Raw genomic sequence first — 21,040 nt, 5'->3', positions numbered from 1 at the left:
TAATTTTTCACTGTTTTAATTCAAATTTTCAGATATTTGACTTTTTTCCCACTAATTTTTATGTTTTACTATTTTCCCACCATCTTTAAAAACACTCACTGTTTTCCAAAAATACCTTCAGTCCCTAATTTAAATAATAACTATCATTTAAACTTTGGCATTCATTTTCCTATAGTACATCTTATAGTACATTGCCAGATTTCATCAACTCCAAATTACTCCATGATTCCTATTTTTCCATCACTAGAGTTCTAGCCCCTGTACAGATTGCTATGCAATGAACTTCATGACAAGATTTTCCCATATTATCATGTGAAAGATTTCACTTCATGCCTTCGCCAGTATTTCTTTTATTTGGCACTATAAAGAAGATATTTGTATGACAGAGATAACTTTCTTTTAATTTTGGATATCGGTCTAATTATACCTTTTTAAAAAAATTGGGGGGAGCACATGATACTTTATATTCTTTTCTTACATCTTTTTAATTGAGTTATTTTTACTGAGGCAACATTGGTTTACAACACCGAGTATGTTTTAGGGATCTAGGTTTACACCTCTTCAGATATATGTTACCACAACACAAACACTCATTACAAAGCACCTATAATCCTCCACCACAATCCATTAAGTCCCCTCACCCTCTGCTCCCACATTTTAACATATAAGGAAAATTTACTTTTACCTTAATGCTTAATTCCATGCAAAAAATGGTAACGGACAGAGAGTGTGAGAGAAATGTCCCATAATGTGCTTGCTAAATTTTTATCCACAATCACTATGCAGAATCATGTTTCATTAATTGCTCTGTTATTTTGGCCATCTTTTAAAATTAAGCCATTAGGGCATTATTATTAAGACGATAGTATTATATTGAACCTGGATAATAATTCCGATTTTAAAATCCCTCAGTTTAAAACTGTCAGGATACTTCTTAATTCAGTGGTAATTAATATAACATTTAGGAAAATATAAACTCTATCTCATCCTAGAATTTAATATTTTCAGATGGGACTATATTTTATGATCACTGTTTCATGTTACCCTACAAGGTTTTCTCTCCAATCTAGGAGTTTTAACTGCAAGATTTTTACCTTGCATTGTAGCATTAAATGCGATCATATTATCCTACTGATAGATTTTTTAAACCTGATAATCTGCAGCAAGGCACAAGGACTCTATTTTTGTTATCTACAGAGTTTTAATTCCAAGTACAAACCTATTTATTGACTTGGCCTGTAAAGAACCAATCATATGTCTAAGTTCTAACTAATGCAAGCCTACAATGAGATTTACCAATATTTCTACTCCTCCAATAGACTAAATACTAGTAATTAAATATTTTTCAAAAATACAACTTTTTTCCATTTTTATATAAAATGAGGGTTTTTGAGCCAAAATGTTAAATTCTAGTTCATTTCCACAATGACTAGTGGCAAATCCTTATACCTTTCTGATCCTAGACTAGAGAAAATTATTCAAACTTAATCTGTTTCAGGTTTTAAAATGTCCTAAAAACAGAAAATTAGATTCAAATCTCAAAAAAGGAATTTGGATTGACTTTCAAAGTATTAATATTAATTATACTTTTCTTTCAGTAGTGTGACTTTTCTTATACCTAAGAACATATTACAAATGTCAAAACCACTGGAATTTGACATTGCAAAATATGCCTTGAACTCTTGAACTACTGTGAAAAGAATCACCGTTGTAAAGACTAATTGTAAGCTAGCTGATATTGCTAATATTCTAAGTATGTAAAAAGGTATTACCTTGCAATAGACAGGCTCAAATGAACACAAACATACATATATATGTTATATGAAAAATAAATTAAGTTTTAAAATGAGAATCGAGAAATAATAAAAATAATGTGAGATGGTCATTTTAGTAGTAGCAATTTGATTGTTGAAGTTGAAGAGAATTCCAAATTCCAAAGAGAAATGAATGATATTTAGACATTTCATTAATTTCTAGTCTGAGGCAATGTGCATTTTATAGTAAAGTAAATATATATATTTATTTAGAAATAATAGTATTTTAGAATTTATTAAGAACTCAGTGATAGCCTTCATACCAAATGTTTAACTATACCAACAGCAAGTCATAAAAATATTTATTTCAAAGCTTTTTAAATATTATTGCATAACTTGCAACTGCCTCCAGATGTGTACTTATCAGCCTAAATGTTATATTTTTTATGTATGCATTTTCAGAAAATGTGTTGTTTTGTAAATTGGCAAAGATATTAAGCACTCCTTGCACTTGTTTCTGTGAAGCATATAAAACTCTATTTTAAATAAAAACAAAATGTGCCATATTTTGGTTTCTGTACAATAATGTTCCATTGTTTTTAAATTGTGTTTATATTTGCATGTAATATGTGGTGAAGGTTGGGAAATGTAAAGGTTAACTGCAGTGGACACTGGAATTTGCTTCCTTTCTACCTGAAAAGAGACACTTTAGTATGGTTGAGACAGCAAACATGCCTTACCTGCCATCCTTTCTAAAGTAACAACCTATGTCATTCACTACCCACTTAGGTTGTTTTATTTTTCTTTTACAGCACTTCCCATTAACTGACTTTATATTGTGTCACATCTTTCATAGTATATAATATCACGGTGACTAAATGTTTGAGTACTAGCATTATGGATCATTTTACTTAAGTTTGAATATGTAGTTTTAAAACATTAAGAGTAATATCTTGCTTTACACAATGAGGAATAATCTTTGGAACTCATTATCCCCTCCAATAAATATCTGTGATTAACCTTAAGTAATAGTTGTAAAACCGATCAAGAATAGTTTAGCCAAATACATAGTAGCTGTTCCACAATGAAATGAGAAATTGAGGTTGTTTGGTTTATATTTCCAACTCTACAAAATTGATGTTTTCTAGGACTTGCCATAAGAGACAAAAAAAACCTGCATAGTTTTACTAATGGGTTCACAGGTTTTTTGTTTCTTCATCCCTCCTCCCTGCCCCATTTTGGGGCAATTTTGTTAAGAGTCCTGATTATCTTGCATTAAGTGGGCAACAATCAGATTCACAAGTCAAAAATTCCTGCTTAATAATTATTAACTCAGGTTCACATATGACTTTATCATTAGATTATTTTGGAGTTAGAAAGGCAACATGTTTATTACATAGCCCTGTAGGTTGTGAAGCCTATGCACAAAAACAAATGATTTAGTTTCAGCAGCATCAGCAGAATTTTTCTCCAGTTGTAATTTTGTAATAACTTTTCAACATTTTATTTTTTAAAGCCAGTGTGTGCAAAAGTTGGTGAACATTCTCACTGATAAGTTTACCTAATGAATGAGCTTAAAAATTACATAGCTACTTTTTTTTTCCCTTAGGATAAATTTCTTGTGGTCAGGGTATCACTAAATCCAGCTTATGTTATGAGGTATTCTAGAAATGAAATTTTAAAAGATATGCTCTGTCACTTTTAGAAGAAATATATACATTGTGGTTAAGGAGAGTTATTAAATGTTTGTCTCAATTCATTTTTTAAGCTATTTAATAAAACATTCTCCTACAGAATATTTTTTTTGGTTAATACAACATCTACAAAACTGTAATTACTAGCACTTCTATAATTAAAATGGGTTAAAATTCTTCCCCCCATCCAATATTAGTCAACAAATATTTAAGAAACATTGTAGCTAAATGTATAGTATCCTAACAGTTATTGTAAGTGTGCTTAAAAGAAAAAACAAACAGTAATTCCTGCATTTAAGAAGATAATCTACTTAGGAAGACAAGGCATGTACATGAACAGCTATCTAACCAGAGAAGCCAGTAATACAAGTGATGTCGTAAAGAGGGAAATTATTAAGGCTGAGTGTGGGTACAGTTATTAAATGATAACAAAGACACAGAAATAAGGTATGAGTAAAGCTGGAAGACTCAGGAAAAGGAATGAGTTGATGCTGTAGGATGGGAAAGATTTGTATAAGTTGAATAGACAGTGAAGTAGTCCTTAGCAGGAAGATGTTCAAGACAAGGCAGGATTGCTCAATGCAGAGGGTAACCTAAAGAGCTAGAATGGAGAGTTTGTGTAAAGTTCAAATTATAGCCTTTAAACTTGATCCTGCCTTTGAGGGAAGCAGGTTTTTAAGCAATAATAATGCGAACTTGGTATTTAATAAAAAAAAGTAAAAAAGTTACCTTCTTAGGAGATTTAATCAAAGAAACCTGAATATTCCACCATAACCTTTCGACCCTACTTGGTGAGTATTTAAAGATACCAGACTGGTGAAGAATTTTAAAATGAGCTGTACAGGGCCTCCCTGGTGGTGCAGCAGGTTGAGCACTGCGCTGTGAAGCTGCCCGCAGCCTCTGCAGTGCGGGTTCGATTCCCAGCCAGTCAGGGAGCTACCCATATGGTGCAGCAGACCTCTCCTGCCTTGCCCACTGCTCCCCTCAGCAGTGCCTTCAGTCCATCTGCCTGTTTTGCTCCCTGCTCTCTCTGGTGAATCCTCTCTCCCTCCCGCACCTCTGACCTGTACCCCAGTTCTTGTATAAAAAAAAAAAAACCTTAAAAAAAGAATGAGCTGTATAGTTGGTGTGTTTTTATATGGTGCTTCTTGTTTAGAAGAGTGTTTCTGTATAGGTGTTTTTATATGGTGCTTTCCTCCCTACTTTTTAATGTGTCTCAAAAGCAAAGCAAAAGAGAAAAAAATATTATTAAGGATTTCATCTTTCACTAATTTAGTTTTATTGCAAACATGACCCAGGGAATTTAAACACATGGGGAAGTGGGATGGGAAAGAGAGTGAATCATTTAAAAAGGTCTATCTCATAATTCTATCTCCACATGAACAAATTTCCAGGTGCCACTGAACTCTGTGCAATAAATTTCAAATGTAATCAAATTGGGTTTAGAAAAACTAATGGTCATTTCATAGAAACCCTTCATAGAATCCTTGCTTCAGCAACTTAGGAAATTACACTTGATTTTCTTTTGAGTGTTACTCAATTGTGCTTGAAATTGTTCTTTTGAACTCTTCTAAACAAGAAGCAGGTGGTTAAATGTGTGCACTGTTTAACATTTACACAAAACATTCCAAACACAATGCACTTTTGCCCTTTGAATGTCAACTGGCTTTCCCTTCTTTCTCATAGCCTGTCTTTCCTTAGCCATTTGGTTTGACCTTACTATAATCCTGAAAGGAGAATTAGTTCAAAAGTAGTTACCTGCTAGGGAGCATTAAACTATTTTTGTAATCTTCAAGCTAAAAGCTTTTAATGTGGCAACTGCTGGCTACAGAAGCCGTTTAAGAAAAAAAAAAAAAAAACTGCTGAGTTTGCCTTTTATTTTTAAATGCAGAAACACAAGGTGACATGATCCGGATGAGATATAAGTAAACCAGAACAAGGAAATACAGCCCAGTTTTCTGCACATAGTAAAAGTAAAACTTTGAAAAAAACATATTTCAATTCTTTACCATAATCTGGATTTTTTAATATATATAATGCATAAAGAACTTCATGAATGCACTTTTCTCTAAGCCAGCTTTTCCTTTACCAGATATACATGGGTGATATGCACCTCTTACTGAGAACAAATTTGCTGTGAAGTACTTTTATGAAATACTCCAATTTACAATCAGGTAGGCAAGTGTCATTTAGAAATACAAGATTTTGCTGTTTCTTTATATCTTTCTTTTCTGAAACAAACTTTTATAGAAGTAGGATACATTCTCTACCCCAAATTCCCTCTGCCCATTCACTCTTCCACTCACCACAATCGACCTTTTGCTGTCATTACTCCTCTAAAACCACTTTCTCTGCATTCATGAATAACCTAATATAGCCTAGTACAAAGAGCATTTTACCCTTTTTTCTTTTGTGCCTCTGAAATTATTGACATAGAATGTGTCAGCATTTTCCCAGAATTATTTTTTATCTTCTGAAGTAATACTTTGTTCAGGTTCTACTACAACCTTTTTTACTCAGTGGTTTCATAATTTTCCTTTCTCTGCGTGTCCTTATATGCTAAAACTTTTGTTTTAAAATAAACATTATTGAGGTATAATTTATATAAATAAAAACACATCTATTTTAAGTGTATAATAAATTCCTTGACTTTTCTTTTAAAGATTTATTTATGCATACAAGAACTGGGGTACCGGCCAGTGGTGCAGGGGGTGAGAGGATTCATCAGAGACAGAGTGTGGAGCAGAACAGGCAGATTGATTGAAATACACTGCTGAGGGGAGCAGCGGGAGAGACAGGAGAGGTCTGCTGAGCCATGTGGGTTGCTCCCTGGCTGGCCGGGGATCGAACTTGTGCTGAAGTGGCTAAGGATAGCTTCATAGGTTGCATCCCAACCCCTTGTGCTACCAGGGAGGCCCAATTCCTTGACTTTTGACATGCAACCACCATCCCCATCAAGATATGTAATTTTCCATCTTCCCAAAGGTGCCTCCAAACCCACTACCCCAAACCCACAACCCCAGACAACCATTAATCTGTTTTCTGTCACTGTAGACCAGATTTGCCTATTCTAGAATTTATTTAAATGGAATCATATAGCATGTACATGCTTGTGTTGGGTTTAGACTAAGGATATCCAACTTTCTAGGCTAACAACCCCTTTAGAGACACAGTAATTTTCCATGATGCTGGAATTCAAAAGAAATATCTAATAGTTCCACTAACCCAGAGAACTCAGTAGAAGTATTATTCACAGTGTTCAGTTGTTTCTGTTTTCCTCAAAATCTTAAAATATCCTGTGGCATGCCTGATAGTTCACCATGGTCCAAGGGTTGACAGTGTAGTTTGGAAGCCAGTGATCTAGCTTTTTTGACTCAGCATAATTTTTGAGATCTATTCATGTTGTTATATATTAATACTTTGTTCTTTTTTTATTGCTGAGTTCTATTCCATTTCAGGAAATAGCACAGTAAATACATTCACTTGATGTAGGATAGCTGGGCTGTTTCCTTTTTGTGCTTATAATGAACAAAGCCACAATAAGCATTCTTGTAAGATCTTTATGTAGGTATCAATTGTCATTTCTCTAAGATTAGTATTGAGTCATGATAAGCTCATGTCTACCCATATAGAAAATTGCCAAACTTTTCTAAAGTGCTCATACCATTATATTATTACCAACAATGTATGAAAATTCTAGTTGCTCCAAAATTCTAGTTGGTATTGTCATTCTACTAAACACTTGGTATTTAGCCATTCTGATGGATATGATTTATCTTTGTATAGTTCCATTTGCATTTCTCTGAGGACTAATAATCAGCATCTTTGCATGTGCTTATTTGCTCTGTTTGTGTGTGTCTGTGAAATGTCTGTTCAAATCTTTTGCCTGTAAAATGCTAATATTTTCCCAGGATTTTGGGTTTGGCTGTCTTCATCCTAAACATTCCTTCTTGGTGATTTCATTACTCTTTTGTATTTAACAAACCTACATATTTGTTCCAGACTTGTCTTCTAAGAGTCAGGCCCTGGCTATGCCATATTTACTTCAGATTTACATATAAAAATGCACATTTTTGTGTCTGACTTCTTTTGTTTAGCATTATGTTTCTGAGATCTGAGATTCAGTCATGCTGTTAGATGTTTCCATTTTATTTATTTATTTATTTTGGATTGCTGGGCACAATTCTATTGCCTGAATATCTCACAATTTCTTTATCTATCCATGTGCTGGACACTTTGGATTTTTCACTTTGGAGCTATAATGAGTAAATCTGGTGTGAATATTCATGTGTAAGTCTTTAGCAGATATATATATTTTCATATCTCTTCAGCAAATAGCTAGGGAGTCAAATGACAAGCTAAAACTACTGTCTGAAGTATTTCCACCATTTTACATGCTCACTATCAATGTATGAGAGTAATGACTGTTTCAGTCATTTTCATTTTAGTTTACTAGTTTAAGATCATCTTCTCTGAGATATTCTCATTCATGTATTCTGAAGTAGGTACCGGTGTGTGTCTAGCTAGCCTTTCTAAAAAACAGAGCCTGAGGAAGGATTTAGGAGTTGATAGTTTTTTTTGGGGAAGTGCAAATGCTGGTACTAATGGGTAATCACATGACTAAAAAAATACCAATTTATTTCTTTCCTCTCTATTGTTTTGTTTTCATCTCATTTTATTCTTATTGATTTTTTTCCTGGTATTACTATTTATCAACTTGCTCAAGATTTTGTGTCCCTTTTATTTTTTCAGGTTGAAGAACTCCTTTAAAAATTGATGTTTGTTTATCAGGGGGGAAAATTCTAATTCTCCATCATTTTTGAATGATATTCTTGGCTGGTGGCTTTTATATTTTAAGATGTCATTCTACTCTCAGCCTGAAGCATTTCTGCTGAGAAATATAATGATAGCTTCACTGGGGAACCTTTGTATGTTATTTAGTTCTCCCTCAGCAGCTCTTAGTATTTGTTTTTATCATTGATTTTTGGTAACTTAGTAATGAAATGTCTTGGTGTATGTCTTTTTGCATTTGTAAATGTGGATTTTCTATCACTTTTCCTGGGTTTCTGTGGCTACTTGTTTCCTTAGATGTGGGAAGCTCTCAGCTGTTATTTCTTTGAATAGATTTTAGTTCCTTTTTCTCTATCTTAACCTTCTGGTATAACCAGTATCCTTGTTTTCCTCTTCTAATGGAGTCTGATAATTCTTGTGGGAATTCTTTATTTTCCTAATTCTTTTTCTCTTTCCTATTATAATTGAGTCCTTACTGGAGTTTATCTTCAACTTCACTGACTTTTCTCTTTGCAAAATTGAGCCTGCCTGTTACGCTTTCTATGGAAGCTTTAAATCCACTCACTGAGGTTTAATTCATTTCAACATTTTGTTTTGGAATTTTTTTTATAGCTTCATTCAATTTTATTGGTGAAGAACTGTTCTGCTCCTGTATGTCCTTTTTATTTTATCAAAGGTTTGTTCTACATTAGAGTGCATTTAATGTTCTCATTTATTTTATTCATAATGGTTATTTTAAATTCACTGTCCACTAGTCTTCCCATATCTTCATCATTAAGTATGCATTTTGAAGATTTATCTTTCTCATTTAATCTTCCACAGGATTTTATAATACCTTTTTTGGGCATTTTCTGGTTTTTTCCCTCCAGTAGGTGGTGCTGTAATTCTAATTTTGGTGTTTTCAGGACCTCAGGTGTGTATGAACAGTTGTTACCTCCATGTGGGTTTTCTTTAGTGACTATTTTGGTAAGAGGAAGGGTCGGCCTCTGTCTAAAATCCTACACTGTATCCTCTCGCTTTGTGACTGGACCTGTTTTCAATCTGAACACAAAATATGTGGGGCCAGATCCCTCTTCTACACCAAGTTGCAGGTGTCTGTAGCTAGTGGCAACTTGATCAGAATAGACTTTCCTGGATATCCCAGGAGTAAGAGTAATGTAGTCTGCTTGCTATCCTTGATCCTGTTTAAATCATTGAATTTGAGTGTCACCCAGCCTTGACAAAAGTGTGCTTCCTATCCCCTGAGAAGGAGTTTGCAGTAGTACGAACAATTTCATCAAGAATCTGGTCATTCCCCTGCTTATCTACGGTGGGCACTGCTTTAAGTAAGCACTCTGCTGGGAAGAGGGGCAGGGTGGTTTTGTAACTGGTAGCAGCAGAGACTGGGAGCTAAAAATAAACACACCTGCTTTTCCTAGGTGTGAGGAGGGAGTATCAGATTCCCACAATGGGCTGCAAGAATTCAAATGGATTAATGTCCCATCACAATTTCCAGCTGTATGAAGTGGGGGGCATGTATCCTCCCTACCTTCATGCAGTAGTTCTCAAGACCTGGGCTTCTATTCTGATCCCTCCCCAATTCTCCCCTCCTCCAGTGTGGCCTGCTGCAGCTATGTACTCTACCATTGCTGTGTTCCACCTCCCACAGCACTCCCTCTCCTGACTCTACCAACACCATGGTCTTTCGGCCACCCACCTTCAAAAATGCAGGTGTGTGAATAATCAGACCCCCTCTTATTAGCTAATACAAAATATATGAGATATTTAGCGACAACTAAATATGGTTAATTAAGAGATATTTATTTTCCTGATGTGGTTACTCTACCGCATCACATACTTAACCATAATATATGGTTACTCCATATTTTCTGGGCATATCTATTAAATTCTTTTTTTATATTTAAAGAACAGGTTTATTAAGGAAAGGGACAGAAGAGTAAAAGACACTTGCATAGACAAGCGGGCAGGAAGAGCTGCCCCAAAAGGGACAGGTTTACTAAGAGAGGCCTGCATAGTTGCAGGCGGGCAGCCTTACGGAGAGCAGCCTCTGCTGAGAGAAGTCAGTGAGGAGAAGCCCCGGCACAGTCATAGGCAGGCAGGAAGGCTGCTGCCCCGCAGAGAGAGAATTGGTGAAAAGAAGCACCTGTATAGTCATAGGTGGGTAGAGGGAGTGCTGCTTAGATTTTTTTTTTAATGAGGACAATTTTTCCCTATACTTACAGTCACTGGTGTTCTTCATTTCTTTGCATGGATTTGAGATTTAACCTGCTATTATTTTCTTGAATAAAATTATTTCCCTGTAACATATCCTAAAAGAGCATCGAATTCTTTCAACTTTCATTATCTGAAAATACCTCTCTTTTTTGAAGAATATTTTATGTGACAAAAAATTAAAAATGAACAGGTTTGGGGTTTTTTTGGCCAGCACTTCAAAAGTATCATTTTATAATCTTCTAGTTTGCATTGTTTCTGTTAAAGCCAGTGGTAATTTGTATCTTTCTCGGCTTATGTTGTGCTTTTTCACTGCCCAGATTTCCTCTTTTCACAGGTTTCCATCAATGGGATTCTGATGGACTGAGGTGTGTGACTTTCTTTGTTTTTATACTGCTTTTGTTTCATCCTACTTCTTAGATCTCTGTGTGAAGTTTTCATCAAATCTAAAAAATTTCTGTCCCCACAATTTGTTCAGATTATTTTCTACCCATATATTATATTCTCTTTAATAGGGGGCACTAAGGTTCTATTCATTTTTTTCCTGCTGTTTCATTTTCATTGCTTATGAATTCAACTTTATTATTCCTTTCACATTTCCAACATTCTAATATATCCTTCTAGTTAAATTTTTATTTCAGATATTGTAGTTTTCAGCTCTAAAAGTATCATTTGGATCGTTTTACATCACTTTTTTTTCTCATTATTTGTATGCATACTTTTAGTTTTAGAGCATATTTATTAATAGCTGATTAAAAGTATTTATCTCCCTATTCCCTAATTATAGCTTGCAAGAATTAACATTGTTAAAATGGCCATTAAACTGAAAGCAATACACAGATCCAGTAAAATCCTATCAAATGGCATTCATCAAAAAAAGATGAATGGCATTCATCAAAAACACTACTGAAATTTCTATGGAACCACAAAAGACCCTGAATACCCAACGCAATCCTGACAAAAAAGAAGAAAAATGGTGGGATCACATGCCCATATTTAAAATCAGACTACAAAACTATATTTATCAAAATCATGTGGTATTGAAACAAAAAGAAAAAAAAAAAACAGAAACACAGACCAATGGAATAGAATTGTGAACCCAGAAATAAACCCACAACTACATGGACATTTAATCTATGACAAAGAAGCCAACAGAGAAAGGAAAGCCTTTTCGAACTCTCCTGCACTGCTGGCGGAAGTGCAAACTGGTCCAACCACTATGAAGAGCTGTGTGGAGATTTCTTGACCTACTAAAGATAGAGGTTCCATATGATCCAGCAATTCCACTCCTAGGTATTTACCCAAATGACACAGAAACATTAATTCCAAAGGGCACCTGCATGCCTATGTTTATAGCAGCACTATTTACAATAGCTAAGCTTTGGAAACAACCCAAATGCCCAAAAATAGATGACTGGATCAAGAAGATGTGGTACATATACACCATGGAATATTACTCAGCAATCAAAAAGATAAACGCATGCAATTTGCAACAACATGGATGGAGCTAGAAGGGATCATGCTCAGCAAAATAAGTCAGAAAGAAAAAGAAAAATACCGGATGGTCTCACTCATAGCAGGAATTTAGTAAACTTAAATAAGAGACCAGGAAAAAGACTAATCAATACAAAGTAAAAATCAAAATCAACAAGCAACTATAAACCAGAGACACACTATGGGGGTGGGGAGGAAGGAAGGGTAAGGAGAGGAAGGACTAGAGTCAAAATAAGCGGGAGGGTGCAATTGTATGGGGAATATAACCATAATGAAAATGCATACATTGTGCAAAGATGAAAAATGATGTAAGAATTATATAAAATAAAATATTTTAAAAAAGGAAAGCCTTTTCAATAAATGGTATTGGAAAAAATGGACAGCTACATGCAGAAAAATGAAAATAGATTATTCTCCACACCATGCACAAAAATTTACTCGAATAGATAAAAGACTTGGATGGAGAACTAAAACCATAAATACACAGAAGAAAATGGCAAAACACTCTGTTGGATTCATCTCCAACAGCAAGAAAAATAAAAGAGAATATAATTGAAACTACATCAAACTAAAAAGCATCTATACAGTGAAAGAAACTGTCATGTTGAATGGGAAAAAATATTTGTACACCATTGACAAGGGGTTGATATCAAATATCTACAAAAACTTACACAACTCAACAAACAAAAAGAAAATAAATTAATGGGCCTCCCTGGTGGTGCAAGGGGTTAAGCACCGCACTATGAAGTAATCCACAGCTGCTGCAGCACGAGTTTGATCCCTGGCCGGCCAGGGAGAAACCCACATGGCAAGGCAGACCTCTCCTGTCTCGCACGCTGTTCCCCTCAGCAGTGTATTTCAGTCAGTCTGCCTGTTCTGCTCCCAGCTCTGTCTCTGGTGGATCCTCTCATCCCCTGCATCTCTGGCCTGTACCCCAGCTCTTATATGCATAAATAAATAAACCTTTAAAAAAAGAAAAAAAGAAAAAGAAAACAAATTAACCCAATCAAAAATAGGCAGATGAGCTAAGAAGACATACAGATGGCAAAGAGGAACATGAAGAAATACTCATCATCATTTATCATTAGGAAATGCAAATCAAAGCCACAATGAGATACCTTCTCACCTACAAAAATGGCCCATATAAAAAGATCAGAAACAAGTTGTTGGTGAGGCTGTGGTGGCAATGTACAGTGGTCTCCTCCCTATGGGAGACAGTATGGAGATTTTTCAAAATATTATTCAGAAATTCCACTCCTAGGTATCTACCCAAAGAATGCAAAAACACTAATTCAAAAGGACATATGTACTCCACTGTAGCAGTATTTATAATAGCCAAGATATTAAACAACCTCAGGGTCCAAATTCTAATGAGTGGATTAGGAAGATGTGGTATATGTGTGTGTACGTGTGTGTGAATAATAAGAATAAATCTTATTCTTTCAAGCCTTGGTTATTAGCTTTTATTTAACCTTTGTTAGGGTAGCTAGAGAATATTCTAACTTAAGGTCTATTTTAACCCTATTACAAGTGTGTGACTCTCCTAGGATTTCAGCTAAATGCTTCACTCTGTCTGGTCAGTATCCAAATATCTTCAGCTCTGTATAAATTTAGGACATTTTCCAGTTACAGCTTCTGAATAATTGTTCTTTGATTCACTTCACAAAGATTCACCTAAATAGTACTACTTGGCATTAACAAAAGACTCAAAAGTAACACAATGAAGATTTTCAAAGTTATTTCTCTGTGAAACTCCCTTCTGCTCTGTAGATAATTTATCTTAACCTCAAATTCTCTGTGCCATCAACTCAGTAAGGCTGCTGTGTTGGGGTTGATTCCATTTTTCTCCTCACAATCCTAGGAAGCACCTCCAGGAAAAGATCCTGGGCAATGCCGGGGAAGCTTGTTTCACATGTTTCCCTTGTTCTGCGGATTATAATCCCATGCTTCCTATTGTTGGATATCTGATATGTGTGTGTATGCACATGTAATGTGTTTTTCATATAGATATTTCATATACCACACATACATTACATTCACATCATATTTTTCTGTTTCTGACCGGTCAGTTAGAGTACTTGATAATGTGTCTTGGATGGCTACACAACTCTGCCTTTATTTTAAAAAAAATTAGTGTATTATATATATATTTTCAATTGTCTATCAAAAAGTTTGTCTATATACTAGGTCTTCTTTCTGAGATTAAATCAAGTCAAGTGCAATAGAGTAAGTGCCTGAGATAAAGTTTTGGACATATTGGATTCATTAAAATGTGTTTATACTATCAAAAGTGAGGAAGGTACACAGAGAATGAAAGAGATCACAAGAGTTTCACAATCCTTTGTTCATACTGAAGAAATAGTATACACAAATGGTGGCAGAAAATGATAACAACCTTTGAAGGAAGAGCAAACATCTTCACAATTGTCCTTGCAATGTTCAATTTCATTGTAGGCATAGCTTAAACATAATATTTGGTACGGTGTCTATATTACTTGTCTCTTTAGTATTAATTCTCCATGAAACTTGTAATTTTTATAGAACTCAAGAACAAAACCATTATTATTCTAAATGAGTGTAGGTAATTTTATATATATATACTTTTGACACTTCTCTCTTATTTCTGAGTTACAGTTTTTTTTTTTTCTCCTCTGGAATGGTAGACTTGGAGTGGCAGGTACCTGACATGTTTCCTAGGGTGGGATTTTTTTTTTTTTTAAAGATTACTTATTTATTTATACAAGCACTGGGTACAGTCAGAAGAGCGGGAGGGTGAGAGAATTCACCAGAGCCAGAGCGAGGAGCAGAGCAGGGAGAAGGACCGAAGCACACTGCTGAGGGGAGCAGCAGGCGGCAGGAGAGGTCTGCGCGCCATGTGGGGACCCTCCTCCAGTGGCCGGGGAGCAGCCAGGGATCGAACCGGCGCTGCAGAGGCTGCGGGCAGCTTCGCAACCCAGCGCTCAACCGCTGCGCCACTGGGAAGGCCCTCCTAGGGTGGGATTTATGTTCCTCTTTCTTAACTATCACTTTTCCTTCTTTTTTTTTTCTGATTATGTGGGGAATTCTTTATAGCCCACTCTCTGTTACTCAAGAAGCAGTACATAGTGGGAATTACAGTGGTGAGCACTGGTCCACAGGAGGAAAAGAGTTTTGTTACATTACTTCCTCCTTCACGTGACTGGTCACCAATGAGTCATGATCCACGTAAATCTACTCTGAAGTCTTTTGAGAGTAGATTCAGCAAATCAGAACTTGTTTTTTGAAATTTGAGAAAGAACAACTTTAAGGACAGGTTGACACAGTCCCCAATGGCTTTTGGTACTATCATAATGTACCTTTTTGATGCCTACTCTAATGAAATAGGAATGCTGAATTATTGCAAATTGATTTTAGTTTCAATTGAGAGTTTAAGGGCAGGATGAGGCAAAGCAACAATATGTGTTTGCTTAAGAATATACAATGCATATTGATTAGATTATTTTTCTAAGGCTATTTAACTTTTTTTGTATCCATGCTCCTTTTTTCCTTCTGCTAATTTATCAGAAGGATGCAGCTGCAAAACTGACCTTCAGCATTAAATGGAATAGTCTCCTTTCCAAAAATATTGGTTTTAAAATACTGTATTCTATAATGAGGATTACAACAGTAGTTCTCAATCATATTTTTCCTGTTCTCTGATGTTTTAATACTCTGATGGGTTCTCACCACATTTTAAAAAACGATACAAACATATGTAAGATTTTTACATTCAACCCAAGGTGTCTTTAAAGAGCATCAATAAACCCCGTATTAAGATAGTATTTTGGATAAAGATAGAAGAAAATTACATGTTTTACTTCAGACAGGGGACTCACACACCCTTACTGAACCTTGCTACTGGTCCATCCGTGGAAGCTACTTTTTCTCTACTTGTACTTATGAGGCCTGTGTGACTGTCTCAATGAACAAAATGCAACACAAGTGACATATATGACTTCTGAAGCTAAGTCACAAGAGGCGGTACATCTTCTTCCTGGTTCATTATTTCTCTAAAAAAGTTCACTCTTGGACTTTAGTCACCAAGTTTTGTGGGTTTGGTTTTTTTTTGTTTGTTTGTTTGTTTTTGTTTAGATAAAGAAAAAGTTTACCGAGGAGAAAGGGAACAGAAATAAAGCAGGACTCCCAGGCTGGTGGGACCAAGCCAGGTCGGGGAAAGGAAGCCCTTGGGTCACCAAGTTTTAAGGAAGCTCAGGACACATGGAAATATTGTATTCAGTTTTCTGACCAACTGCTCCAGTAAAGATCCTAGCCAAAAGCCAGTATCAACTATTAGACAAGCCTTCAGATGATTCCAGTCTACAAGTCATTCATAGGCTTTAAGTCTATCAGCTGAGGTTCCAAACATATTATGAAGCAGGGACAAAATGTGAAATTAGTCCTCAAATTTTGAGCTGCCACTGCTAATAAGGCTGAATTCAGCAGACATAAGCAATCTTGACAGACTCTCCAAATTGCAGATTTCTGAACAAAATAAATGTCTTTGGGGGGTTTAAGTTTTAGGGTGGTTTTATAGACAATAGTAGATAGCTAAAACACATTTTGGTTTTAAGAAGAAAAGCACAGGAAAACAAAACCTAATATTTTATGGTAGTAGCTTTAGGACAGGAAGCAGGCAGAAATGAGAAGGACATTTAGGTGTGTGATAGTGAAATCCCAATGGGATCAAGGAGACTATTAAGAGAGCACATCAGACTTTGAAAAGGTGGCTAAGGTAAGGACTTAAAGGAAAGAAAGAAAAATGTTATTAGAAGCTGGAGAAAGGGGGACTAATTGTTAGACAGTGACAGAAAGTTTAGCAATAACATCTCCTGTAGTAAGGTAGAAAATAAGGCGTATACCTATTTCGTAGCTAAAGAGCTATGTAGAAAGAGGTTTCAAAGTGCTTTGCCTCCTGTCTCCTTATAGCTGCCTGTAGTAAAATGCAAGGAAGAGAGATAAGCTAAAGAAAGAACTGTTATATATAAAGTCTTCAGGACTTGCTGTGTTGGAAAAGAAAACTGTTTCTCATTCCCAGTCTCACCAGATGGCAAATGATGCTAAAATTAAGATATGGCTTCTGAGCAGAGATCAAATCCAGGGTGCTGTCAGGAAAACATGGTCTAAATATAAAACCTTTTGTTAAGCCTCATAAAGATTTAAGACAGTTCCCTGTTGATAATTTCAAACACCCCCATTTGTAGGGGGTGCCTCACCAATTCTTTCCATAAAACAATAGGATTTCTAAGAAGCTCAACGGAGGTATCCTTAGAGAGAGCCCAAGTTAAGAAAAGGTTTACCTCAATGAGATTTGGACATCTTTCTTTTATCTAATGGGGTGAGCTGTAAATTGATTCATAAGAAACCCACAAAGTGTTTGAAGGAATTTTATAAAACCCCTTTATACAGAAAAGGATAGAGAAAATACAAAATTAGAAGCGTCCTTTGGATCCCAAAAAAATCTACAGAAGAGAAAAACTAATAAAATCAGTCAACTGCAAAGATGACCTACATATTATGGAACAGAAAAGATAAGTTAGTAGGTAGAAAGAGCCCAAAAGGCACACTAGAGTGAGCCATGGAGAGAATTCAAGGTACACGTACTAAGCCTAATCAAGTAGCTGGTAACATTAACCTGACTGTATTTCAGAACAGTCATTAACCAGTGACTGCTATGTTTATCCCTTTTTGAACATGACTAGTACATTTAATGATTTTCCTCCATCACATAATTGTATGTCGGGTATGTGTACTATCTCTTCAGTTCATAGATCTGCAGATCAAGAGGAATGGCACTCAATATGCTAAATCCATGCAACCACACCCCAAAATTTTCATATGATTTAGATGACAAGATCCTGGACCTCAAGCCTGAGCCAGTGAGCTTGGGAGAAGAGTCATGGGGAAAAGAGTGAGTGTATTTTGCACATGGAAGAGATGTAAATTTGTGTGACCTGAAAGTAAATTGTGACAGACTTTAGTTTCCAATAACAACCTCCACAATACTTTTGGTTCTAAAAGCTCTTCCAGAATGTTGCTGCCTCCCCACCGTACTGCTCCCCCCTCCCCCATTGGTGGAATATGTATTCCATCCTCAAAAACCTGGAAGGAATTTAGTGATTCCTTCAAAGAATACAATACTGTAAAAGTGATGCTGGCAGCTTCTGAGGCTTGAGCATAAAAGAATTAGAGCTTCCAACTAACAGAATGAAATGGTACATTTGGAACCCAAGCCCCAAGTTGCAAGGAAACTTAACGTACAGGGGAAAGGCCAAATATAAATGTTTTGACTGACAGCACTAGCCAGAGTACCAGACAATAGCCAAACTCAATTGTGACTTAAATCTTTACATGATTCATTCCCCAGGCTTCAGACATTCCAGGCTGACAATGAATGGGTAGAGATGAACTATTCCTATCACACTGATCAAAGTACAGAATGATGAGCAAGACAAACATCAATTTTTAAAGCACCAAATTATGAGGTTGTTTTGCAACAAGGGCTAACCCAAACAACCAACAAGAATACTGTATGCTCATCTATTTTACAAACAAGAAATATTCTGAAAATCACACAGCATGTAAGTGGCAGAGCTTAGCTATAAACACCAGGTCTCTGAATCCACAGTTTGAGTTCTTTCCATTCTTTGATGCATTCCTATAAGAGGACATAGGTTGACCAAAAACGACATTAGTTGAACTAGAAAGTCCATTAAGTTCTAGCATAAAAAGACTGAGCCCAGTGAAAGGAAAACCAGCTCTGTAGTTTGCCAAATATAGAAGCCTTGGAAACAAGGCGCATTTCACATTTGACCATAAATATTTCAAAAAATATTTATGGTCAAATTCTGTTTTTATATTTATGAGCTGTGGTGTGACCTCCAGGATGCTACGTAATTTCTTTGTGTGCAAGCTTCTTCACACAAGCTTGCACACAAGCTAAAATATCAAAATTGTTATGAGGATAATTTTTGTACGGAAATAAGAAAAATGTATTATTAGTCTGAATGTCTTAATGTGGTTATCTTAAAGTCCTGGTGGAACATGGATGACCCATCCAGTGCTCTCTGACCTCTGACCAAAACGTCAACAGTGAACTTGGCCATTGTCCCTTTCTCTCTACCTGCCACCTCTACCCCTAGTTTTAGATATTCATTGCCCTTAGGGCATGCAGCTGGCCACATTCTCTACTCCTAAAAAAAAGGTTTTCATATCTCCTTCACCATAAACTACCTTGAGTTTTAGCTAAAATCGATTATTTGAAGATATTCAAGTGCAAATGAGGCTTAACCCTATGAGAACTTTGCACTTTAAAAGAACAGCTACTTAACTACTATGAATCTCTAATTGTTAGAAATAGTGGGAGAGACATTTTGTTCCCAGAGTTCTTTGCCTACTCTGTTTCCTCCCACAATAAGCAAAAATTATTCCCAAAAGCTACTTTGTAACCTCTCTGCTCCCCTTTTGGAAAACACTCTATATCCCAGATTCAAATAGAAATGAAATTATTTTGCCTGGGAAGAGAACTGAGGTTGGCAGGAAAACACAAGAGAATTTACTTCTAAATTGTGATGATATTTTTCTACCTCTCCCTCCTAAAACAGTGCATCAAGTTGGGTGGGGGAGCACCTTGACATTGTATGTGCTTGCTGCAGCGCTCATATAATATCATCCTCTTAATGTACTTACTTCCTGGATTAGCTACACTTTTAAAAATACATATTTGCTGGGTTTCCCTGGTGGCGCAGGGGTTAAGTCCCAGCGCAATCAAGCTATCACCACCCACAGCTGCCTGAGTTCCATCCAGGCCAGGGAGCTGACCCACATGGCGCAGCAGACCTCTCTTGTCTCACCCACTGCTCCCCTCAGCAGTGTATTTCAGTGGATCCGCTTGTTCTTCTCCCCACTCTCTCTGGTGAATCCTCTCACCACTACCCCCCACACCTCTTGCCTTGACTCCAGTTCTTGTATGCATAAATAAATAAATCTTTCATCTATATATTTGCTATTATCAGCGACTATTTGAATGCTATCACAGAGAGCATTATGGCAGGGCAACATCACTGTCCACCGTCACTTCATTTTGTTTGAAACTGTGGCACAAAGCATTTCCCTATGCAGTGCTTTGGAGGCTCACCAAGCAGAAATTACTAGAATAAAGAATGTAACTAGAAGCCTGTTTGGAAAAGGCATTTGATTTACTTTCTCTCTTTCTTTCTTTTTTGGAAATACGTAAAGGAGATTTTTACACTTTAGGATAATGAGGCAGGAAAGGGAATAGGAGTAGCTAATGTGTACATATTTTTATCCATTGATACGATTTCCAAAATACATAAAATAAAACTTAAAGTGAAAGGCTGTTCAGGATGGTGGTGTTATGAGAATCCTAGAGTCATCAGACATATAGCTATCTATGGAACAATTCTCTAAGAAAACGAGAATGAGCTTTCTGAACAGCTTCTCCACCAAGAAGGCAAATGGCCCACACCACAACTGGCAGGCGAGGCTGCCTCATGATCGCCAAGGAACTTCACTACCGGCAGCGCCTCCCAGGGGGAGGCATCTCACAAATAGGGATGGGCTTCCTGAGGAGGCAGGGGGTCATACTCCGCGGAAGGCACCCCAACCTCTGGGACCTGTCCCAAAGAGACACCCCACCCGCACCCCCAATCCTCATCTCCCCTCCCCCCAAAAAAAACCCACTTTGGAAACCAACAGACCCACCCCCACCCCCACTAGGAGACCCAGGAGGCAGGGAGGAACAGAGCTCACTCTAAGAGCACAGACTCGCTCATCTCAGGACCCAGAGCGAAACACCAATTTGTAAAGCACCGAACTCGCACATGGAGACGCATAAAATTCCTCTCAAGACACGTGGCAGGGAGGCAAGGGTGCGGGAGATAAGCCAGGGACAGAGGCGCTGGCAGGCACCATTGTGGTCCTTTAGTCCTACCTTGCCGGAGCTGTTGCTGGCGGGATCCACTTAGCCCTGTTTGCTTCTGGAGCCGGCTGATTACCTCGCTGCTCCACTCGGAACGGGATCACACCCTCCACCTCCACCCTCCAGGCCCGCATGGCGCT

General features: G+C 36.8%; 1 long non-coding RNA gene across 1 annotated transcript in view; it reads right to left on the bottom strand.

Annotated features, from left to right (window-relative positions):
- Nucleotides 1-21,032, bottom strand: part of LOC119255855 (uncharacterized) — a 196,694-nt gene extending 175,662 nt beyond the window's left edge. Inside the window, exon 1 of the long non-coding RNA XR_008553574.1 lies at nt 20,913-21,032. This is a non-coding gene — a long non-coding RNA (uncharacterized LOC119255855). The remainder of the gene's footprint in view (nt 1-20,912) is intronic.
- Between the last annotated feature and the right edge of the window lie 8 nt (nt 21,033-21,040).

This window comes from Talpa occidentalis, unplaced genomic scaffold, assembly GCF_014898055.3.
Source record: "Talpa occidentalis isolate TD23 unplaced genomic scaffold, MPIMG_talOcc4v2.1 talOcc4.3, whole genome shotgun sequence".
Classification (NCBI taxonomy): Eukaryota; Metazoa; Chordata; class Mammalia; order Eulipotyphla; family Talpidae; genus Talpa; species Talpa occidentalis.
This window is presented reverse-complemented; position numbering and strand designations above follow the sequence as displayed.